The sequence below is a fragment of the Oncorhynchus keta genome, chromosome 11 (genome assembly GCF_023373465.1).
Source record: "Oncorhynchus keta strain PuntledgeMale-10-30-2019 chromosome 11, Oket_V2, whole genome shotgun sequence".
NCBI classification, from domain to species: Eukaryota; Metazoa; Chordata; class Actinopteri; order Salmoniformes; family Salmonidae; genus Oncorhynchus; species Oncorhynchus keta.
Window position 1 is genome coordinate 54,767,119 of NC_068431.1, and position 25,865 is coordinate 54,792,983.

At 46.3% G+C, this 25,865-nt stretch overlaps 1 pseudogene; it reads left to right on the top strand.

Annotated features, from left to right (window-relative positions):
- Positions 1–8,934: 8,934 nt before the first annotated feature.
- The window catches only part of LOC118383309 (membrane-associated guanylate kinase, WW and PDZ domain-containing protein 2-like), a 33,783-nt pseudogene continuing 16,852 nt past the window's right edge, over positions 8,935–25,865 (top strand).

Consider the following 25,865-nt stretch of genomic DNA (forward strand, 5'->3'; position numbering starts at 1 on the left):
ACCCCCCCCAAAACAAAGATAATACAATCACAATTGCATTCTCCTTTAATCATTCTCAAACCCAATTGGAAGAGAAAGCCAAAGGTTCCTCCCCTCTGAACTTCTCCTCCAATGGAGGAGGCCGTCATTTCTAGTAATGCACTAAATGGTGCTAGCCAGCCAATCTTGTAGGTGATGGAAGATATAGTGAGTTGAGATTGGTCAATAGCCCTCGATGTCACAGAATTTGCAAAAAACTTCACATGCTGAAGAATGAACCAGGGAACACGCAAGCTCTGGATCTGGAGAAGCTCATAGTGAAGGCCATGAGGAAAGGTGAGGTCAGGGTTAGTCTGAGTACCAGTCTGCGTTATCATGCCAACTCCTTGTAAATCATTGTCATGCCAAACATGACAATTCTATGAAGAGTTGACAAGAAAGCAGAAACAGACCAGGGTAGGGTAGAGTGGTCAATCAGTTTACTGATTGTGTCCCACACATCCATCAGCAATATTTGGTATTGAAGATTAATCTTCAATGTTATATGCATAGCAGTAGGTACAATTTAAGTCTACAGTCAGAACAACCATAGGTGTGTTTGAACACCTGGTGTAGTTTAACATACACATTTTTAAAGCGTAAAATGTAAGTATGAAACTTGATAGATACTCTACAGGGATTGGCTTTCTTGAATGTACAGTTGAAGTCGGAAATTTACATACACCTTAGCCAAATACATTTAAACTCAGTTTTTCACAATTCCTGACATTTAATCCTAGTAAAAATTCCCTGTCTTAGGTCAGTTAGGATCACCACTTTATTTTAAGAACGTGAAATATCAAAATAATAGTAGAGTGATTTATCTCAGCTTTTTTTTCTTTCATCACATTCCCAGTGGGTCAGAACTTTACATACACTCAATTAGTATTTGGTAGCATTGCCTTTAATGTTACCTTTTACAAAATATAATTTCACTTTTAATTTGTTTGGAAAGGGAGGATTAATTGTTATATTTAGTGAAAGAAAAGATAGGTAGGTAGGAGAGTGTTATACTCAATTCAGCCAGTGTTATATTGAGGCATTCTGGGTATATGGAGGGGTTTGGCGGTAGGGTTGTCCAAATAGTTTAGAGCTTCTTTGATGCAGCCATCCCAATGAGTGCAGCCAATCCAACGACGCCAAGGCTGACTCCTCCAACTATCCCTCCAACTATCGCCATGCCGACCAAACCATCTGGGGAGACAAACAAATGTTTTTTGGCCTAATATATAGCTACAGGTGTATATATATATATTTTTTTTTATTTTTTTTATTTCACCTTTATTTAACCAGGTAGGCTAGTTGAGAACAAGTTCTCATTTGCAACTGCGACCTGGCCAAGATAAAGCATAGCAGTGTGAACAGACAACACAGAGTTACACATGGAGTAAACAATTAGCAAGTCAATAACACAGTAGAAAAAAATGGGCAGTCTATATACAATGTGTGCAAAAGGCATGAGGAGGTAGGCGAATAATACAATTTTGCAGATTAACACTGGAGTGATAAATGATCAGATGGGCATGTACAGGTAGAGATATTGGTGTGCAAAAGAGCAGAAAAGTAAATAAATAAAAACAGTATAAAAACAGTATGGGAATGAGGTAGGTGAAAAAGGGTGAGCTATTTACCTATAGACTATGTACAGCTGCAGCGATCGGTTAGCTGCTCGGATAGCTGATGTTTGAAGTTGGTGAGGGAGATAAAAGTCTCCAACTTCAGCGATTTTTGCAATTCGTTCCAGTCACAGGCAGCAGAGTACTGGAACGAAAGGCGGCCAAATGAGGTGTTGGCTTTAGGGATGATCAGTGAGATACACCTGCTGGAGCGCGTGCTACGGATGGGTGTTGCCATCGTGACCAGTGAACTGAGATAAGGCGGAGCTTTACCTAGCATGGACTTGTAAATGACCTGGAGCCAGTGGGTCTGGCGACGAATATGTAGTGAGGGCCAGCCGACTAGAGCATACAAGTCGCAGTGGTGGGTGGTATAAGGTGCTTTAGTGACAAAACGGATGGCACTGTGATAGACTGCATCCAGTTTGCTGAGTAGAGTGTTGGAAGCCATTTTGTAGATGACATCGCCGAAGTCGAGGATCGGTAGGATAGTCAGTTTTACTAGGGTAAGCTTGGCAGCGTGAGTGAAGGAGGCTTTGTTGCGGAATAGAAAGCCGACTCTGGATTTGATTTTTGATTGGAGATGTTTGATGTGAGTCTGGAAGGAGAGTTTGCAGTCTAGCCAGACACCTAGGTACTTATAGATGTCCACATATTCAAGGTTGGAACCATCCAGGGTGGTGATGCTAGTCGGGCATGCGGGTGCAGGCAGCGATCGGTTGAAAAGCATGCATTTGGTTTTACTCGCGTTTAAGAGCAGTTGGAGGCCACGGAAGGAGTGCTGTATGGCATTGAAGCTCGTTTGGAGGTTTGATAGCACAGTGTCCAATGACGGGCCGAAAGTATATAGAATGGTGTCGTCTGCGTAGAGGTGGATCAGGGAATCGCCCGCAGCAAGAGCAACATCATTGATATATACAGAGAAAAGAGTCGGCCCGAGAATTGAACCCTGTGGCACCCCATAGAGACTGCCAGAGGACCGGACAGCATGCCCTCTGATTTGACACACTGAACTCTGTCTGCAAAGTAATTGGTGAACCAGGCAAGGCAGTCATCCGAAAAACCGAGGCTGTTGAGTCTGCCGATAAGAATTTGGTGATTGACAGAGTTACAAGTCGGAAGTTTACATAATTTTCAATCGCTCCACAAAATGTCTTGCTAACAAACTATAGTTTGGCAAGTCGGTTAGAACATCTACCTTGTGCATGACAAGTAATTTTTACAAACAGATTATTTCACTGTATCAGCAGTTTACATACAGTAAGTTGATTGTGCCTTTAACTCTTTTGGGAGAGGGTTCAGCATTTTCACTTTTGGATGAATAGCGTGCCCAGATGCTAACATATGCATATTATTATTGGTATTGGATAGAAAACACTCTGAAGTTTCTAAAACTGTTTGGATGACGTGTGTGAGTATAACAGAACTCATATGGCAGGAGAAAACCTGAGAAAAATCCAACCAGGAAGTGGGACATCTGAGGTTTGTCAACCGAATACACATTGAAATATGGATGAGGTTGCACTTCCTATGGCTTCCACTAGATGTCAACCGTCTTTAGAAACTTGATTGAGGATTCTACTATAAATGAGGGGCTCATGAGACCTCTTTGAGTCAGTGGTCTGGCAGAGGGCCTTGGTCTCATGACGCAGTACCGACAGAGTTACCAGAGTTCCAGTGCTTTTCTTCAGACAAAGGAATTCTCCAGTTGGAACATTATTGATGTTTTATGTTAAAAACATCCTAAAGAGTGATTCCATATCGTTTGACATGTTTCTAAAGGACTGTAACGAGTTTGTCTGGACGAAGTGCCTGCGCCTCATGAAGATGGATTACTGGGCTGAACACGCTAACAACAAGTGGCTATTTGGACATAAATGATGGAACTTTATGGAACAAATCAGTAATTTATTGTTGAACTGGGATTCCTGAGAGTGCCTTCTGATGAAGATCATCAAAGGTAAGTGAATATTTATGGTGTAATTTCTAACTCCAAAATGGCAGATATTCCTCTGGCTGTTTTGGGTTCTGGACAACAAAGTCAAGGTATTGGAGTGGCCATGACAAAACCTCAATCCTATAGAAGATTTGTGGGCAGAACTGAAAAAGAGTGTGCGAGCAAGGAGGCCTACAATCCGGACTCAGTTACACCAGCTCTGTCAGGAGGAATGGGCCAAAATTCACCCAACTTATTGTGCGACGCTTATGGAAGGTTACCAGCAACGCTTGACCCAAGATATGCAATTTAACCTCTTAGGTCGACCCGACACGCAGGCGTCCCATCTAGACATCTGGAAATGCAAATGCGCTACGCTAAATGCTAATAGCACTCGTTAAAACTCAAACGTTCATTAAAACACACATGCAGGGTACTGAATTAAAGCTACACTCGTTGTGAATCCAGCCAACAAGTCAGATTTTTAAAATGCTTTTCGGCAAAAGCATGAGAAGCTATTATCTGATAGCATGCAACACCCCAAAAGACCCGCAGGGGACATAAACAAAATAATTAGCATAGTCGGCGCTACACAAAACACAGAAATATAAAACATTCATTACCTTTGACGATCTTCTTTGTTGGCACTCTTTGTTGGCACCAATAGTTGGGTCTTTCTTTTCGATTAAATCGGTCCATATATAGCCTAGATATCGATCTATGAAGACTGTGAGCAAGGAAAAAACAGCCTTTTATAACGCAACGTCATTTTTTTAAATTTAAAAAGTAGACGATAAACTTTCACAAAACACTTCGAAATACTTTTGTAATGCAACTTTAGGTATTAGTAAACGTTAATAATCTATCAAATTGATCACGGGGCGATGTATATTCAATAGCTTCACGTCTTCAAATCATGTTCAGAAATTTCTACTCCAAAACAACCGGTCGGAGACCGGAAGAAATGGGCTGTCTCTTCTTCGTTTGACCAAGAAACAAAACCTAGGCAATTGACAAGACTGGTGACATCGTGTGGAAGCTGTAGGAATTGCAATCTCGGCTCCAGGTAATGTGGTTTCCATTCAACAATACATTCAAGTGGTGCATTGATATATTTTCCCATTTTCAGTGATCAGATTTTCCTGCGCTTTTCGATGAAACGCACGTTCTGTTATAGTCACAGCCGTGATTTAACCAGTTTTAGAAACGTCTGAGTGTTTTCTATCCACACATACTAATCATATGCATATACTATATTCCTGGCATGAGTAGCAGGGCGCTGAAATGTTGAGCGATTTTTAACAGAATGTTCGAAAAAGTAGGGGATAGGATCAACAGGTTAAAGCTAGTGATGGAGATGTGAGTCTCCAGCTTCAGAGATTTTTGCAATTCGTTCCATTCATGGGCAGCAGAGGAAAGACAAAGGAGGAATTGGCTTTGGGGGTGACCAGTGAGATATACCTGCTGGAGTGCGTGCTACGAGTGGGTGCTGCTACGGTGGCCAGTGAGCTGAGATAAGGCAGGGTTTTACCTAGCAGAGACTTGTAGATACCCTGTAGCCAGTGGATTTGGCGACAAGTATGAAGCGAGGGCCAACCAACGAGAGCGTACAGGTCGCAATGGTGGGTAGTGTATGGGGCTTTGGTGAGAAAACGGATGGCACTGTGATAGACTGCATCCAGTTTTTGAGTAGAGTGTTTTAGGTTATTTTATAGATGACATCACCGAAGTCGAGGATCGGTAGGATGGTCAGTTTTACGAGGCTATGTTCGGCAGCATGAGTGAAGGATGCTTTGTTGCGATATAGGAAGCCAATTCTAGATTTAATTTTGGATTGGAGATGCTTAATGTGAGTCTGGAAGGAGAGTTTACAGTCTAACCAGACACCCAGGTATTTGTAGTTGTCCACGTATTCTAAGTCAGAGCCGTTCACATTAGTGATGCTCGACGGGCGAGCAGGTGCGGGCAGTGATCGATTGAATAGCATAAATTTAGTTTTACTTGCGTTTAAGAGCAGTTGGAGGCCACGGAAGGAGATATGTATGGCATTGAAGCTCATCTGGAAGTTAGTTAACACAGTGTCCAAGGAGGGGCCAGAAGTATACAGAATGGTGTCGTCTGTGTAGAGGTGGATCAGAGAATCACCAGCAGCAAGAGCAACATCATTGATGTATACAGAAAAGAGAGTCGGCCCGAGATGTGAACCCTGTGGCACATCCATAGAGACTGTCAGAGGTCGGGATAACAGTCCCTCCGATTTGACACACTGAACTCTATCAGAGAAGTAGCTGGTAAACCAGGCGAGGCAATCATTTGAGAAGCCAAGGCTGTCGAGTCTGCCAATAAGAATGTTGTGATTGACAGAGTCGAAAGCCTTGGCCAGGTCGATGAATACGGCTGAACAGTAATGTCTCTTATCGATGGCGGTTATGATGTCGTTTAGAACCTTTTTAGAAGTAGAATCTCAAACTGAGGTGCACCCATGACCAGCTCTGAAACCAGATTGCATAGCGGAGAAGGTATGGTGGGATTCGAAATGGTCAGGAATCAGTTTGTTAACTTGGCTTTCGAAGACCTTAGAAAGAGAGGGTAGGATAGATATTGGTTTGTAGCAGTTTGGGTCTAGAGTGTCACCCCCTTTGAAGAGGGGGATGACCGCGGCAGCTTTCCAATCTTTGGGAATCTCAGACGATACGAAAGAGAGGTTGAACAGGCTAGTAATAGGGGTTGCAACAATTTCGGCAGATCATTTTAGAAAGAGAGGGTCCAGATTGTCTAGCTCGGCTGATTTGTAGGGCCCAGATTTTGCAGCTCTTTCAGGAATTCAGCTATCTTGATTTGGGTAAAGGAGAAATTATGGGGGCTTTAGCCGGTTGCTGTGGCTCGTGCCAGGCAGTTGACCGGGGTAGGGGTAGCCAAGTGGAAAGCATGGCCAGCCGTAGAGAAATGCTTATTGAAATTCTCAATTATAGTGGATTGGTGGTGACAGTGTTTCCTAGCCTCAGAGCAGTGGGCAGCTGGGAGGAGGTGCTCTTATTCTCCATGGACTTTACAGTGTCCCAGAACTTTTTTGAGTTAGTACTACAGGATGCAAATTTCTGTTTGAAAAAGCTTGCCTTAGCTTTTCTAACTGCCTGTGTATATTTGTTCCTAACTTCCCTGAAAAGTTGCATATCACGGGGGCTATTCGATGCTAATGCAGAACACGACAGGATGTTTTTGTGCTGGTCAAGGGCAGACAGGTCTGGAGTGAACCAAGGACTATATATATTCCTAGTTCTACATTTTTTGAGTGGGCATGCTTATTTAAGATGGTGAGGAAGGCACTTTTAAAGAATAGCCAGGCATCATCTACTGACGGGATGAGGTCAATGTTATTCCAGGATACCCCGGCCAGGTCGATTAGAAAGGCCTGCTCGCAGACATGTTTCAGGGAGCGTTTGACAGTGATGAGGGGTAGTCGTTTGGTCGCAGACCCATTACGGATGCAGGCAATGAGGCAGTGATCGCTGAGATCTTGATTGAAAACAGCAGAGGTGTATTTGGAGGGTGAATTAGTTAGGATGACATCTATGAGGGTGGCCGTGTTTACTGATTTTGGGGTTGTACCTGGTAGGTTCATTGATCGTTTGTGAGATTGAGGGCATCAAGCTTAGTTTGTAGGATGGCCGGGGTGTTAAACATGTCCCAGTTTAGGTCACCTAGGAGCTTGAGCTCAGAAGATAGATGGGGGGCAATCAATTCACATATGGTATCAAGGGCACAGCTTGGGGCAGAGGGAGGTCTATACCAAGTGGCAACAGTGAGAGACTTGTTTCTGGATAGGTACATTTTTAGTAGAAGTAGAATCTCAAATTGTTTGGGTACAGACTTAGCCTGCAGAGTTCTGCATTACTGTCTATCTTTGCAGTAGATTGCAACACCGCCCCCTTCTATCTTGGCGGAAACGTTATTGTTAGGAATGGACATTTCAAGGTTTTTGGTGGTTTTCCTAAGCCAGGATTCAGACACGGCTAAGACATTTGGGTTGGCATAGTGTGCTAAAGCAGTGAGTAAAACAAACTTAGGGAGTAGGCTTCTAATGTTAACATGCATGAAACCAAGGCTTTTACGTTTACAGAAGTCAACAAATGAGAGCACCTGTGGATTGGGAGTGGAGCTAGGCACTGCAGGACCTGGATTAACCTCCACATCACCAGAGGAACAGAGGAGAAGTAGGATAATGGTACGGCTAAAGACTATACGAACTGGCCGTCTAGCACGTTCAGAAAATAGAGTAAAAGGAGCAGGTTTCTGGCCACGATAGCATAGTTTCAAGGCTTAGTGTACAGACAAAGGTAAGGTAGGATGTGAGTACATTGTAGGTAAACCTAGGCATTGAGTAATGAAGAGAGAGATAACGTCTCTAGAGATGTTTAAACCAGGTGATGTCATCGCATATGTAGGAGGTGGAACAACATGGTTGGTTAAAGCATATTGAGCAGGGCTAGAGGCTCTACAGTGAAATAAGACAGTAATCACTAACCAGGACAGTAATGGACAAGGCATATTGATATTAGAGAGAGGCATGCTTAGCCAAGTGAACATATGGGTCCAGTGAGTGGTTGGGCTGGCTGGGGACACAGCGATTCAGACAGTTAGCAGGCCGACGCTAACAAGCTAACAGTTAGTAGGCTGGGGCTAAACAAGCTAGCAGGTAGTAGACCGGGGCAAGCTAGCAGTTAGCAGGCCGGATTAGCAAGCAAGCAGTTAGCATGGGCTAGCAGTTACAGACCAGGCAGGTAAGCTAGCAGATAGCAGGCCGGGCTCGGCAGTTAGTAGACCGGGGCAAGCTAGCAGTTAGCAAGCAGTTAGCAGACCGGGCAGGCGAGCTAGCAGTTAGCCGACTGGGTCAGGCGAACTAGCAGTTAGCCGACTGCACCAGCTTCATGACTCCCAGCGTCATTGTTACAACATTTTGGAAGTGTACATCCTATATCTAGGAGATATAAGACATGTTGGGAGAGTCAGGAGGGTGCGATAATGAGGGTGCAATAATGAAGGACTCGTTGCGCTATCAACGCTGCAGGGGTAATATATACTTCGCCCTGTTCCGGGATGAAGTCGAACACCCTGACTTTCAGTGCGACAATTGCCTGCTCGCGTAGGGCGACAGAGAAGAAGTCGCTACGCTGGGCATACAAATAGCTGATTTGCACAGACTACTGGGAAAGCCAAGACTTGCAATTTTCTCATCTTCCTCCACTCCGAGGGCCTTGCATCACAATGGAATGATGGGAATATCGCCTTCAGGCAGATTTGCTTTGGTTGACTGGCCACTGCTCAGAAGTGATTGCTCACCGACAAAAAAATGGAGTCGGCGGGATGATCCTCTCCTGGACCTGGCTGGCCAGACAGGGAGACACGTTGCTGTTCATCGTGGAAGTTGAGACGGGATTCATGAATGAGCTGCCAACATCGAAGAGCTCCGCAGCTCTGGAGCCTGATGTTCCAGCACCATCTTTTCATGGAGTGCCGGAGGTTCCTTCCATATCGGCCAACATTGCGATGGCATCGCCGGGGTCTAAGGTGGGTTCTGCTTCACTGGGGTCTGCGGTTCTTGGTCAACTAAATTGATGTGAGGACAATGTTAGCATTACATGTAAGTCAGTTTTTACCATCTCCTCTTTGATCACTGTGAGAGTTCAACATGTTGTATCTGAAAGTGATGACATGCCTAATGGTGCTTCCTACTTTGTTTAATTTTCCTAATTGCTATAATCCAATCTTTCCTGTTCTGAAATCTCAAAGTAATCTGATTTATATTGAAACTCTAAACCTTTACATTCAGAAAAGGTTTAATAATCTTAATATTCATAGTTTATTACCTAAAACGGATAATGTCAAGATCTGGGCCTCTCAGGCAGACCCTTTATTTGATCTGAAACCTGGTTAACTGATACAACTCTGGACTCTGAGGTTGTGGTGTTGCTATTTACACAACTAATCTTCTTTCTGTGTCTCTGTTTATTTTATTTTTTACCTTTATTTAACCAGGCAAGTCAGTTAAGAACAAATTCTTATTGTCAATGACGGCCTAGGAACAGCGAGTTAACTGCCTGTTCAGGGGCAGAACGACAGATACCTTGTCAGCTCGGGGGTTTGAACTTGCAACCTTCCGGTTACTAGTCCAACGCTCTAACCACTAGGCTACCCTGTCGCCCCTCTGTCAAAGGCTACATCCAATCCTATACAATTTAAAGTGTTGGGTTTATGTCTTCAGTTGAGTTCAAACTCAAAAATAAGAGTAAAAGGAATCTATCCTTCCCCCTCTACCAATAAATGTGTACTAGAACTCACTGATTTAAATGCCATTTTTACAACCCCAGAGGTGTTTATCACTGGAGAGTTTAATCATTTACATTTACATTTAAGTCATTTAGCAGACGCTCTTATCCAGAGCGACTTACAAATTGGTGCATACACCTTGTGACATCCAGTGGAACAGCCACTTGCATCTAAATCTTTTGGGGGGGAAGGGGGGTGAGAAGGATTACTTACCCTTACTTACCCTATCCTAGGTATTCCTTGAAGAGGTGGGGTTTCAGGTGTCTCCGGAAGGTGGTGATTGACTCCGCTGTCCTGGCGTCGTGAGGGAGTTTGTTCCACCATTGGGGGGCCAGAGCAGCGAACAGTTTTGACTGGGCTGAGCGGGAACTGTACTTCCTCAGTGGTAGGGAGGCGAGCAGGCCAGAGGTGGATGAACGCAGTGCCCTTGTTTGGGTGTAGGGCCTGATCAGAGCCTGGAGGTACTGAGGTGCCGTTCCCCTCACAGCTCCGTAGGCAAGCACCATGGTCTTGTAGCGGATGCGAGCTTCAACTGGAAGCCAGTGGAGACAGCGGAGGAGCGGGGTGACGTGAGAGAACTTGGGAAGGTTGAACACCAGACGGGCTGCGGCGTTCTGGATGAGTTGTAGGGGTTTAATGGCACAGGCAGGGAGCCCAGCCAACAGCGAGTTGCAGTAATCAAGACGGGAGATGACAAGTGCCTGGATTAGGACCTGCGCCGCTTCCTGTGTGAGGCAGGCTCGTACTCTGCGGATGTTGTAGAGCATGAACCTACAGGAACGGGACACCGCCTTGATGTTAGTTGAGAACGTCAGGGTGTTGTCCAGGATCACGCCAAGGTTCTTAGCGCTCTGGGAGGAGGACACAATGGAGTTGTCAACCGTGATGGCGAGATCATGGAACGGGCAGTCCTTCCCCGGGAGGAAGAGGAGCTCCGTCTTGCTGAGGTTCAGCTTGAGGTGGTGATCCGTCATCCACACTGATATGTCTGCCAGACATGCAGAGATGCGATTCGCCACCTGGTCATCAGAAGGGGGAAAGGAGAAGATTAATTGTGTGTCGTCTGCATAGCAATGATAGGAGAGACCATGTGAGGTTATGACAGAGCCAAGTGACTTGGTGTATAGCGAGAATAAGAGAGGGCCTAGAACAGAGCCCTGGGGGACACCAGTGGTGAGAGCGCGTGGTGAGGAGACAGATTCTCGCCACGCCACCTGGTAGGAGCGACCTGTCAGGTAGGACGCAATCCAAGCGTGGGCCGCGCCGGAGATGCCCAGCTCGGAGAGGGTGGAGAGGAGGATCTGATGGTTCACAGTATCGAAGGCAGCCGATAGGTCTAGAAGGATGAGAGCAGAGGAGAGAGAGTTAGCTTTAGCAGTGCGGAGCGCCTCCGTGATACAGAGAAGAGCAGTCTTAGTTGAATGACTAGTCTTGAAACCTGACTGATTTGGATCAAGAAGGTCATTCTGAGAGAGATAGCGGTAGAGCTGGCCAAGGACGGCACGCTCAAGAGTTTTGGAGAGAAAAGAGAGAAGGGATACTGGTCTGTAGTTGTTGACATCGGAGGGATCGAGTGTAGGTTTTTTCAGAAGGGGTGCAACTCTTGCTCTCTTGAAGACGGGAGGGACGTAGCCAGCGGTCAGGGATGAGTTGATGAGCGAGGTGAGGTAAGGGAGAAGGTCTCCGGAAATGGTCTGGAGAAGAGAGGAGGGGATAGGGTCAAGCGGGCAGGTTGTTGGGCGGCCGGCCGTCACAAGACGCGAGATTTCATCTGGAGAGAGAGGGGAGAAAGAGGTCAGAGCATAGGGTAGGGCAGTGTGAGCAGAACCAGCGGTGTCGTTTGACTTAGCAAACGAGGATCGGATGTCGTCGACCTTCTTTTCAAAATGGTTGACGAAGTCATCTGCAGAGAGGGAGGAGGGGGAGGATTCAGGAGGGAGGAGAAGGTGGCAAAGAGCTTCCTAGGGTTAGAGGCAGATGCTTGGAATTTAGAATGGTAGAAAGTGGCTTTAGCAGCAGAGACAGAGGAGGAAAATGTAGAGAGGAGGGAGTGAAAGGATGCCAGGTCCGCAGGGAGGCGAGTTTTCCTCCATTTCCGCTCGGCTGCCCGGAGCCCTGTTCTGTGAGCTCGCAAGGAGTCGTCGAGCCACGGAGCGGGAGGGGAGGACCGAGCCGGCCTGGAGGATAGGGGACATAGGGAGTCAAAGGATGCAGTAAGGGAGGAGAGGAGGGTTGAGGAGGCAGAATCAGGAGATAGGTTGGAGAAAGTTTGAGCAGAGGGAAGAGATGATAGGATGGAAGAGGAGAGAGTAGCGGGGGAGAGAGAGCGAAGGTTGGGACGGCGCGATACCATCCGAGTAGGGGCAGTGTGGGAAGTGTTGGATGAGAGCGAGAGGGAAAAGGATACAAGGTAGTGGTCGGAGACTTGGAGGGAGTTGCAATGAGGTTAGTGGAAGAACAGCATCTAGTAAAGATGAGGTCAAGCGTATTGCCTGCCTTGTGAGTAGGGGGAAGGTGAGAGGGTGAGGTCAAAGAGGAGAGGAGTGGAAAGAAGGAGGCAGAGAGGAATGAGTCAAAGGTAGACGTGGGGAGGTTAAAGTCGCCCAGAACTGTGAGAGGTGAGCCGTCCTCAGGAAAGGAGCTTATCAAGGCATCAAGCTCATTGATGAACTCTCCGAGGGAACCTGGAGGGCGATAAATGATAAGGATGTTAAGCTTGAAAGGGCTGGTAACTGTGACAGCATGGAATTCAAAGGAGGCGATAGACAGATGGGTAAGGGGAGAAAGAGAGAAAGACCACTTGGGAGAGATGAGGATCCCGGTGCCACCACCCCGCTGACCAGAAGCTCTCGGGGTGTGCGAGAACACGTGGCCGGACGAGGAATGAGCAGTAGGAGTAGCAGTGTTATCTGTGGTGATCCATGTTTCCGTCAGTGCCAAGAAGTCAAGGGACTGGAGGGAGGCATAGGCTGAGATGAACTCTGCCTTGTTGGCCGCAGATCGGCAGTTCCAGAGGCTACCGGAGACCTGGAACTCCACGTGGGTCGTACGCGCTGGGACCACCAGATTAGGGTGGTCGCGGCCACGCGGTGTGGAGCGTTTGTATGGTCTGTGCAGAGAGGAGAGAACAGGGATAGACAGACACATAGTTGACAGGCTACAGAAAAGGCTACGCTAATGCAAGGAGATTGGAATGACAAGTGGACTACACGTCTCGAATGTTCATAAAGTTAAGCTTACGTAGCAAGAGTCTTATTGACTAAAATGATTAAAATGATACAGTACTGCTAAAGTAGGCTAGCTGGCAGTGGCTGCGTTGTTGACACTACACTAATCAAGTCGTTCCGTTGAGTGTAATAGTTTCTACAGTGCTGCTAATCGGGGCTAGCTGGCTAGCTAGCAGTGTTGTTTACGTTACGTTGCGTTAAAAGAACGACAATAGCTGGCTAGCTAACCTAGGAAATCGCTCTAGACTACACAATTATCTTTGAAACAAAGACGGCTATGTAGCTAGCTACGATCAAACAAATCAAACCGTTGTACTGTAATGAAATGAAATGAAAATGTGATACTAACTGTGGAGCGAAGCGGAATGCGACCGGGTTGTTGTTGGCTAGCTGTTAGCTGTTAGCTGTTGGCTAGCTAGCAGAGTCTCCTACGTTAAGGACGACAAATAGCTGGCTAGCGAACCTCAGTGAATTAAGATAATCACTCCAAGGCTACACACACTAAACTACACAATTATCTTGGAAACAAAGACAGCTATGTAGCTAGCTAACACTAGACTAATCAAGTCGTACAGTTGAGTGAATAGCACTACAGTGATGCTAATCTGTGTGCGTTAGCTAGCGCTTGCTAGCTCCTGGGCGAATAGCAGTGAAGGCTACGTTAGGGCGACGAAATACGATAATTATGCAATTATCTCTGATACAAGGACGGCTATGTAGCTAGCTAAGAAGAATTGCTAAGATTAGACAAATCAACCGTTGTACTATAATGAAATGTAATGAAAAAGTTATACAACCTGCAGAGCGAAGTGCGAATGCGACCGCTCGCTCCAACCCGGAACCGGAAAACTTAATCTTGCATGGGGAAAGCAGGATGCTCACTATTTAAATAATTTTTGCACTAATTTAAATTTGACCTAGCTGATTACAAATCCCACTTCTCCTAACTTAAATGGCCCTATGGAATTGCCTTTTATTGACCTCATATTTACAAATAGTGGGGTATTTGTGTCACGTTTACTCAAGCTCCCCCTCTCCGGCGCTCGACGTCGCCAGTTGTCCAATCATTACGCACACCTGTCACTATCATTACACGCACCTGCGCCTCATGACATTTACCTGAACTCCATCACCTTCCTGATTACCTACCACCCCTTTATCTGTCATTCCCCTTGGTTCTTTCCTCAGGCTTTATTGACTCTGTTTCATGTCTCTATGCTTTACGTGTTTCTTGTTTGGTTATGTTCTATTTATTATTACATTTACACTCCCTGTACTTGCTTCCCGACTCCCAGCGTACACGTTACAGAATAACTTCCTAGGGGAAAAAACAGGAAGTATTGATTTTACTGGTGACGTCAGGTACAAGTGGCACTGCCGAAGCAACTGAGGAGGCCTCAGCTGGCTCGTCAAGCTTCCATGACTCAGATAGCTAGACAGGTTCTCAAGCCACGGATGGCTCGTCAGGCTCCCCATGCCTCAGCTGGCTTGTCAGGGCCTCCCGGGTGGCGCAGTGGTTAAGGGTGCTGTACAGCAGTGCCAGCTGTGCCACCAGAGACTCTGGGTTCGCGCCCAGGCTCTGTCGTAACCGGCCGCGACCGGGAGATCCGTAGGGCGACGCACAATTGGCCTAGTGTCGTCCGGATTAGGGAGGGCTTGGCCGGTAGGGATATCCTTGTCTCATTGCGCACCAGCGACTCCTGTGGCGGGCCGGGCGCAGTGCGCGCTAACCAAGGTTGCCAGGTGCACGGTGTTTCCTCCGACACATTGGTGCTGCTGGCTTCCGGGTTGGATGTGCGCTGTGTTAAGAAGCAGTGCGGCTTGGTTGGGTTGTGTATCGGAGGACACATTACTTTCAACATTCGTCTCTCCCGAGCCCGTATGGGAGTTGTAGCGATGAGACAAGATAGTAGCTACTAAACAATTGGATACCATGAAATTGGGGAGAAAAATGGGTAAAAATAAAATAAATAAATGTCATTCTCCCATCCCGTGCCTCAGCGGCTAATCAGGCTCCCATCCCGCGCCTCAGCCGGCTCGTCAGGCTCCCATCCCGCGCGTCGGCCGGCTTATCAGGCTTCCATGCCATGGCTCGACGGGTATCTCAAGCCTCAGGTGGCTCAGCAGTCTCCCCACGCCTCAACCGGCTCTTCAGGCTCCCATCCCGTGCCTCAGCCGGCTCGTCAGGTTCCCATCCTGCACCTCAGCCGACTCGTCCCATCCTGCGCGTCAGCTGGCTCTTGGGGATCCCACCCTGTGCCTCAGCTGGCCCCCACCCCGCTCCTCAGCCGGCTCATGGGGCTCCCTTCCCGTGCCTCAGCCGGCTTGTGGGGGATCCCATCTGACGCCCATCTCACGCCTCAGCCGGCTCATGGGGCTCCCTCTTCAGGCTCCCATCCCGCACCTCAGCCGGCTCTACGCTTCCCGAGCCTCAGCCGGCTCTACAGGTTCCAGCAGATGCGACTGGCCCGCTCCTGGGCTTCGGGACCATCCCTTGGCGGCTGGAGCCGTCATATGGCGGCCGGGGTCGCCAAATGGTCACCCCCTCTGGCGCTCGATGTTGCCAGTTGTCTCATCATTACGAACACCTGTCACCATCGTTACGTGCACCTGCGCCTCATGACACTCACCTTGATTATATCACCATCCTGATTATCTCCCCTATATCTGTCACTCCCCTTGGTTCTCTGGACGCTCTCCTCAGGGCGTTATTTCATGCGTTATTACTGTTTCATCTCTGGACGCTTTTCGTTTTGTTCTATTTATTACATTTTCACTCCCTGTACTTGCTTCCCAACGTACACATTACAATTTGCTTTGGATAATAGTGACCACTTTCCTATTGTATGTGTCAAGGATAGATTTAGATCCAAACCTTGTTTTTATCAACAAGGAATTTAAAAAATGACAATGAACAGGCCTTTTTTGAGGCATTTATTTAGGTGACTTTGATTGTATTGCATCTATTCCTGACCCAGAGTTGGCTCTGAACCACTTCTCAAATGTTTTCAATTGTAATGTAGATAAACATGCTCCCTTTACAAACTGAGAATTCAAAATAGGTCTTGCCCTTGGTTCAGTCCAGGGCTATCTGAAGTTTTACACATCCTGCCTGGAAGTCATACATTTCAAGAGTGTGCAAAGCTGTCATCAAGGCAAAGGGTGGCTATTTGAAGAATCTCAAATATTAAATATATTTTGATTTGTTTAACACTTTTTGGTTAGTACATGATTCCATATCTGTTATTTAATAGTTTTTATGTCTTCACTATTATTCTACAATGTTGAAAATAGTTAAAATAAAGAAAACCTTTGAATGAGTATGTGTTCTAAAAATGTTGACCGGTAGTGTACACCCTGTTTATGGTTTCAGAATTATCTTAGTGACAGAACTCCAGCTATCTTGACAGACGGGATTCAATCTGCATTTCTTGAGATTCAAAAAGGTGTTCCTCAGGGTTCGATTATGGGTCCATTATTGTTCACTCTGTAAATTAATGACATAGGAAACACTGTTAATACTTGTAACATTCATCTCTATGCAGATGACACAGTTTTGTAATCTTGTGCATGATTTCGATTCACTTATAAATATTAAATTAGTGTTACTTACAAGTAAAACCAAGCTCATTCGGGTTTTCTAGGTTATGAAATGTTGACCCTGAGGACCTGCATATTTGTCCAAACTTAGCTTGTTTCTCAATATAAGTACCTTGGTGTCTGGATTGATGACAAATTGTCCTTTGTAACTGACTATGAAGCGAAACAGCCCATGCAAAGCAAACAGATATTTAAACAGTCAGATTTTGATGGGGATTGTTGTATTATGTTAATTGATTGATGTGTGGGCGCGTCATTTTATTATCAACACTGCATGTGAATACTAAAATGCAAACAGTATAATTTATGCAGATCATGTTTTTGTTGTTCAGCATAGATGAAGAAAGGACTCTTACTCCAAACAGATTACAAATCAGTGCCTCATTCTTTCATCTCTTGGCCACGTTAGTCTATGTTTGTGCAATCTATTTCTCTGTATTCAATTTTTGGTCTATTTCTTCCTCCTTTCTCACCTGTCTTTGTCTGTCTCCACCCCCTTTTACCCTCCCTATCTCTTTTGCCCTCTCCATCCCTCTCCGCTCCCTATCTTTCTGCCCCTATTTCCCTCTGTCTCACTCTGCTTCCTCCACCTCTCTCTCTCTCTCTCTCTCTCTCTCTCTCTCTCCATTCCTCTCCCCTCCCCCTCTCTCCCTGCCCCTCACTCTGTCTCTCTCTCTGTCCCCCTCTCTCCCCTCTCTCTTTCTCTCCCCTCGTCAGGTCCAGAGTACCAGCATGTGGAGGTGCACCTGTTGAGGAAGAAGACTGGGTTTGGCTTCCGCATCCTGGGGGGAGACGAGGCTGTGCAGGCTGTGAGTCCGGACGCCCGTGACAAGGCTCGTATGGGACGGGCTGGACAACACACACACACACCATATAATGCATACCTAACACACCATAATACAACCAAACTTAACAGCATGTAATACACACCTCACACAAGCACGTATATCCTCATTTAACACACCTGCTGCCTGCTGCTGCCTACACACTTAATAGCATACACACCGAGCAACATATAATGCCAACCTAACATCATAAAATACACACCTAACACCATAGTAACCACATACACTATAACACACACTTAACGTAATTTTACACACAATATAATCAAATTAAACCTGACAACTGTATAATCACGCTCTCTCTAGCTGACGTGAGTAAGACCGTTAAACAGGTGATAACCTTTTAATGTTAATTCACAAGGCCGCAGAGCCAGACGTATTACCAGGACGTGAACTCAGAGCATGCGCTAGCAAGTGTCTTCACTAATATTTTCAACCTCTTCTTGACCCAGTCTGTAATATCTACATGTTTCAAGCAGACTACCATAGTCCCTGTGCCCAATAACGCCATGGTAATCTTTAAAAATGACTATCGCCTCGTAGCACTCCTGTAGGAATGAAATGCTTTGAAAGGCTGGCCATGGCTCACATTGACACTCAAATTCGCATACCGCCCCATCTGATCCCCAGATGACGCGATCTGTATTGCACTCCACACTGGCCTTTCCCACCTAGACAAGAGGGACATGCTGTTTATTGACTACAACTCAGCGTTCAACACCGTAGTGCCCTCCAAGCTCATCAATAAACTATGGACCCTGGGACTGATCACCTGCCTCGGCAACTGGATTCTGGATTTCCTGACGGGACACCCCCAGGTGGTGAGGATAGGCAACATCACATTCGCTACGCTGACCCTCAACGCGGGGGCCCTTCCGTGTGCTTGCTTAATCCCCTCCTGTACTCCCTGGTCACCCATGACTGCATGGCCACACACGACCCCAACACCATTTCCCAATTCAACACCTGTGATTACTGTATGCCTCGCTGTATGTCTCTCTCAAATGTCAATATGCCTTGTATACTGTTGCTCAGGTTAGTTATCATTGTTTTAGTTCACTATGGAGCCCCTAGTCCCACTCCTCATACCCCTGATACCTCCTTTGTCCCACCTCCCACATATGCGGTGACCTCACCCATTACAACCAGCATGTCCAGAGATAAAACCTCTCTCATCATCACCCAGTGCCTGGGCTTACCTCCGCCGTACCCGCACCCCACCATACCCCTGTCTGAGCATTATTGCCCCCCATCTAGCTTCAGAGTTTGTTCTGTTAGGTGACCTAAACTGGGATATGCTTAACACCCCGGCAGTCCTACAATCTAAGCTAGATGCCCTCAATCTCACACAAATCATCAAGGAACCCACCAGGTACAACCCTAACTCTGTAAGCAAGGGCACCCTCATAGACGTCATCTTGACCAACTGGCCCTCCAAATACACCTCCGCTGTCTTCAACCAGGATCTCAGCGACCACTGCCTCATTGCCTGTATCCGCTACGGTGCCGCAGTCAAACGACCACCCCTCATCACTGTCAAACGCTCCCTAAAACACTTCTGTGAGCACGCCTTTCTAATCGACCTGGCCCGGGTATCCTGGAAGGACATTGACCTCATCCCGTCAGTTGAGGATGCCTGGTCATTCTTTAAGAGTAACTTCCTCACCATTTTAGATAAGCATGCTCCGTTCAAAAAATGCAGAACTAAGAACAGATACAGCCCTTGGTTCACTCCAGGCCTGACTGCCCTCGACCAGCACAAAAACATCCTGTGGCGGACTTCAATAGCATCGAACAGTCCCCGCGATATGCAACTGTTCAGGGAAGTCAGGTACCAAAACACGCAGTCAGTCAGGAAAGCTAAGGCCAGCTTCTTCAGGCAGAAGTTTGCATCCTGTAGCTCCAACTCCAAAAAGTTCTGGGACACTGTGAAGTCCATGGAGAACAAGAGCACCTCCTCCCAGCTGCCCACTGCACTGAGGCTAGGGAACACGGTCACCACCGACAAATCCATGATTATCGAAAACTTCAACAAGCATTTCTCAACGGCTGGCCATGCCTTCCGCCTGGCTACTCCTACCTCGGCCAACAGCTCCGGCCCCCCGCAGCTCCTCGCCCAAGCCTCTCCAGGTTCTCCTTACCCAAATCCAGATAGCAGATGTTCTGAAAGAGCTGCAAAACCTGGACCCGTATAAATCAGCTGGGCTTGACAATCTGGACCCTCTATTTCTGAAACTATCCGCCGCCATTGTCGCAACCCCTATTACCAGCCTGTTCAACCTCTCTTTCATATCGTCTGAGATCCCCAAGGATTGAAAGCTGCCGCAGTCATCCCCTCTTCAAAGGGGGAGACACCCTGGACCCAAACTGTTACAGACCTATATCCATCCTGCCCTGCCTATCTAAGGTCTTCGAAAGCCAAGTCAACAAATAGGTCACTGACCATCTTGAATCCCACCGTACCTTCTCCGCTATGCAATCTGGTTTCCGAGCCGGTCACGGGTGCACCTCAGCCACACTCAAGGTACTAAACGACATCATAACCGCCATCGATAAAAGACAGTACTGTGCAGCCGTCTTCATCGACCTTGCCAAGGCTTTCGACTCTGTCAATCACCATATTCTTATCGGCAGACTCAGTAGCCTCGGTTTTTCGGATGACTGCCTTGCCTGGTTCATCAATTACTTTGCAGACAGAGTTCAGTGTGTCAAATCGGAGGGCATGTTGTCCGGTCCTCTGGCAGTCTCTATGGGGGTGCCACAGGGTTCAATTCTCGGGCCGACTCTTTTCTCTGTATATATCAATGATGTTGCTCTTGCTGCGGGCGATTCCCTGATCCACCTCTGCGCAGACGACACCATTGTATACACTTTCGGCCCGTCATTGGACACTGTGCTATCTAACCTCCAATCTAGCTTCAATGCCATACAACACTCCTTCCGTGGCCTCCAACTGCTTTTCAACGTTAGTAAAACCAAATGCATGCTTTTCAACCGATCGCTGCCTGCACCCGCATGCCCGACTAGCATCACCACACTGGATGGTTCCGACCTTGAATATGTGGACACCTATAAGTACCTAGGTGTCTGGCTAGACTGCAAACTCTCCTTCCAGACCCATATCAAACATCTCCAATCTAAAATCAAATCAAGAATCGGCTTTCTATTCCGCAACAAAGCCTCCTTCACTCACGCTGCCAAGCTTACCCTAGTAAAACTGACTATCCTACCGATCCTCGACTTCGGCGATGTCATCTACAAAATTGCTTCCAACACTCTTCTCAGCAAACTGGATGCAGTTTATCACAGTGCCATCCGTTTTGTCACTAAAGCACCTTATACTACCCACCACTACGACTTGTATGCTCTAGTCGGCTGGCCCTCGCTACATATTCGTCGCCAGACCCACTGGCTCCAGGTCATCTACAAGGCCATGCTAGGCAAAGCTCCGCCTTATCTCAGCTCACTGGTCACGATGGCAACACCCATCCGTAGCACGTGCTCCAGCAGGTGTATCTCATTGATCATCCCTAAAGCCAACACCTCATTCGGCCGCCTTTCGTTCCAGTACTCTGCTGCCTGTGACTGGAACGAATTGCAAAAATCGCTGAAGTTGGAGACTTTTATCTCCCTCACCAACTTCAAACATCAGCTATCTGAGCAGCTAACCGATCGCTGCAGCTGTACATAATCTATTGGTAAATAGCCCACCCATTTTCACCTACCTCATCCCCATAGTTTTTATTTATTTACTTTTCTGCTCTTTTGCACACCAATATCTCTACCTGTACATGATTATCTGATAATTTATCATTCCAGTGTTCGCTCCTCCGCTCTCTCCACTGGCTTCCAGTTGAAGCTCGCATCCGCTACAAGACCATGGTGCTTGCCTACGGAGCTGTGAGGGGAACGGCACCTCAGTACCTCCAGGCTCTGATCAGGCCCTACACCCAAACAAGGGCACTGCGTTCATCCACCTCTGGCCTGCTCGCCTCCCTACCACTGAGGAAGTACAGTTCCCGCTCAGCCCAGTCAAAACTGTTCGCTGCTCTGGCCCCCAATGGTGGAACAAACTCCCTCACGACGCCAGGACAGCGGAGTCAATCACCACCTTCCGGAGACACCTGAAACCCCACCTCTTTAAGGAATACCTAGGATAGGATAAAGTAATCCTTCTCATCCCCCCTTAAAAGATTTAGATGCACTATTGTAAAGTGGCTGTTCCACTGGATGTCATAAGGTGAATGCACCAATTTGTAAGTCGCTCTGGATAAGAGCGTCTGCTAAATGACTTAAATGTAAAATGTAAATGTAATTATTCGCCTACCTCCTCATGCCTTTTGCACACATTGTATATAGACTCCCCTTTTTTTCTCTACTGTGTTATTGACTTGTTAATTGTTTACTCCATTTGTAACTCTGTGTTGTCTGTTCACACTGCTATGCTTTATCTTGGCCAGGTCGCAGTTGCAAATGAGAACCTGTTCTCAACTATCCTACCTGGTTAAATAAAGGTGAAAAAAATAATAATAATTAAGTTTGCTACCATTATTAAGTTTGCCACACAACGGTGGTAAGCCTGTTCACTGACAACTATGAGACTGTCTACAGGGAGGAGGTCGAAGACCTCGGAGAACAACAACCACTCCCTGAACGTCAGCAAGACAAGTTCCTTGGTGTCCACATCACCAACAAACTATCATGGTCCAAACACACAAAGACAGTCGAGAAGGGGACATGACAACACCTTTTCACCTTCAGGAGACTGAAAAGATTTGTCATGGGTCCCACAGATCCTCAAAACGTTCTACAGCTTTACCATCAAGAGCATCCTGACTGGTTGCATTACGCCTGGCAACTGCTCGGCATCTGACCGTAAAGTGCTACAGAGGGTAGTTTGTACGGCCCAGTACATCACTGGGGCCAAGCTTCCTGCCATTCAAGACCTATATACCAGGCAGTGTCAGAGGAAGGCCCAAACAATTGTCAAAGACTCCAGCCACCCTATTCATAGACTGTGTTCTCTGCTACCACAAAGCAAAGTCTGGAACCAAAAGGACCCCTCCCCTTGGCCGGTCCTAAACCTTCAATGTATACAGATCTGTGAGTTGGAAGATTTAGCAGTACACTGTGGTAAATGCACTGAGTATACCAAACATTAGGAACACTTTCCTAATATTGAGTTTCACCCCCCGCATCCCTCAGAACAGTCTCAATTTGTTGTGTCATTGACTCTACAAGGTGTTGAAAAAGTTCCACTGGGATGCTGGCCCATGTTGACTCCAATTCTTCCCACAGTTGTGTCCAGTTGGCTGGGTGGTGGACCATTCTTGATTCACATGGGAAACTGTTGTGTGAAAAACCCAGCAGCATTGCAGTTCAAGACACAAACTGTTGCACCTGGCACCTACTACCATACCCCATTCAAAGGCACTTAAATAATTTGTCTTTCCCATTCACCCTCTGAATGGGACATGCGCAATCCATGTCTCAATTGTCTGAAGGTGTTAAAATCCTTCTTTAACATGTCCCCTTCCCTTCATTCACACTGATTGAAGTGGATTTAACAAGTGACATAAATAAAGGATGTTAGCTTTCACCTGGATTCACCTGGTGGTCAGTCTATGTCATGGAAATAGCAGGCGTTATAAATGTTTTGTTATATATATATATATATATATATATATATATATATATATGCTGCTAATATAGATTGTCGTTGAACAGATTGTGATCGGGGCGATCATAGAGAACACTCTTGCAGAACGCGACGGACGACTTCGACCCGGGGACGAGCTCATCTCCGTGGATAAGATGGTGGTTGCTGGGAAACCACACAGATACGTGATCGACCTGATGCACGCCGCCGCTCGCAATGGCCAGGTCAGCCTGGCGGTCCGGAGGAGAGTCCACTTCCCCAGTGAGTAGTGTACACTACAGAGTAGAAACTAATCACCATTATAATGTATTGTACAGTACTGTACACTATACACACCTTACACACTATACAACGGCCAGGTCAGCCTGATGGTCCAGAAGAGAATCTATTTCCCTGGTGAGTAGTGTACACTACAGAGGGAGGGGCAAAGAAAATACACTCTCTCTCTTTCTCTCCCCCTATGCTGCCTTCTGTAGGTGAGGTGTTAGGAGTGAATGGCCGTAGCCCTGGCTCCGTGTCCACGCAGCACAGCTCCCCACACAGCGACGACGCCTCAGCTTCCTGTCCCGTCACCCCCGACAACGTCCCGCCGCCCTCCGTCACCTCCCCCTGGAGGGTGCCGTCCCCCTGCAAACCAATGATATCATCATCCACCGCAAAGAGAACGAAGGCTTTGGCTTCGTAATCATCAGCTCATTGAACCGACCGGAGAATGCTGCCATCATCAGTGAGTCTGACATTCTTTCTCACACACCATAGAAATAGAATTACTCGAGAAAAACTACTAAAGTGATTATACCGTGCATCTGGAAAGTATTCAGACCACTTGTCTTTTCAACACTTTATTACGTTACAGCCTTATTCTAAAATGGATTAAATAGTTTTTTCCTCCTCATCAATCTTCACACAATGCTCCATAATGTCTGTTTTTTTTGTGCTAATTTATTACAAATACATTTTTAAAAATGTCACATTTACATAAGTATTAAGACGCTTTACTCAATATTGTTGAAGCACCTTTGGCAGAGATTACATCCTCGAGTCTTCGTGGGAATAACGCTACAAACTTGACAGACCTGTATTTAGGGAGTTTCTCCCATACTTCTCTGCAGATCCTCTCAAGCTCTGTCAGGTTGGATGGGAATCTTCGGTGCACAGCTATTTTTAGGTCTCTCCAGAGATGCTAGATCGAGTTCAAGTCCAGGCTCTGGCTGGGCCACTCAAGGACATTCAGAGACCTGTCCCGAATCCACTCCTGCGTTGTCTTGGCTGTGTGCTTAGGGTTGTTGTCCTGTTGGAAGGTGAACCTTCACCCCGGTCTGAGGTCCTGAGTGCTCTGGAACAGGTTTTTATCAAGGATCTCTTTGTACTTTTCTCAGTTAATTTTTCTCTCTTAACCTCTCTAGGGTACGTGGGATGCTAGCGTCCCATCTGGCCAACATCCAGTGATGTTGCAGAGCGCCAAATTCAATTACAGAAATGCTCATTGTAAAAATTCAGAAAACAAAACATATTTTACATAGGTTTAAAGATTAACTTCTTGTTAAACCAACCACAGTGTCATATTTATAAAATGCTTTTCGGCAAAAGCATACCTAGCCCAGAACATAGCCCAGTTGACAAATTATTACAAACAGTAACCAGCCAGGCAGAAGCATTACAAAACTCAGAAATAGAGATACAATTAATCCCTTACCTTTGATGATCTTCATATGGTGGCAATCAGAAGACATTAATTTACTCAATAAATGTTCCTTTTGTTCGACGAAGTCTCTTTATATCCAAAAACCTCAGTTTTGCTAGTGCGTTTTCTTCAGTAATCCACAGGCTCAAACTCAGTCAAAACAATCAGACAAAAAAATCCAACTTGTGTCCGTAAAGTTCATAGAAACATGTCAAACGATGTTTATATTCAAACCTCAGGTTGTTTTTTTAGCCTAAATGATCTATAATATTTCAACCGGACAATAACGTTGTCAATATAAAAGGTAAACAAGAAATGCACATGCGCCTGAAAAAGCTCCTCGACACGTTAGGGTCCACTCGTTCAGACTGGTCTTACTCCCTAATTATAAGAATACAAGCCTGAAACAATTTCTAAAGACTGTTGACATCTAGTGGAAGGCATAGGAACTGCAAATGGCGTCCTAAGTCAATGGATACTGGAAACAGGATGCAGGGTCTAAATACTTACGTCAATAAGGTGTTTTTTTTTATACCTTTTATGCATTTCTGAAAACCTGTTTTCACTCTGTCATGATGGGGTATTGTGTGTAGATTGCTGAGGGAAAATTTAATTTCATACATTTTAGAATAAGGCTGTAACATAACAAAATGTGGGAAAAGTCAATTGGCCTGAATCCTTTCCGAATGCACTGTATGTCTCACTCTGAGTATTGTTCTAGAATAGAACAAGGCAGATGCTCCAATTCCAAGTAATAATCCATTATGTTGACTCCAATGCTTCCCACAGTTGTGTTCAGTTGACTGTCCTTTGAGCGGTAGACCATTCTTGATTCACAAGGGAAACTGTTGCAGCAGCATTGCAGTTCTTGACACGAACGAGTGCGCCTGGCACCTACTACCATACCCCATTCAAAGGCACTTAAATATTTTATCTTTCCCATTCAACCCCTA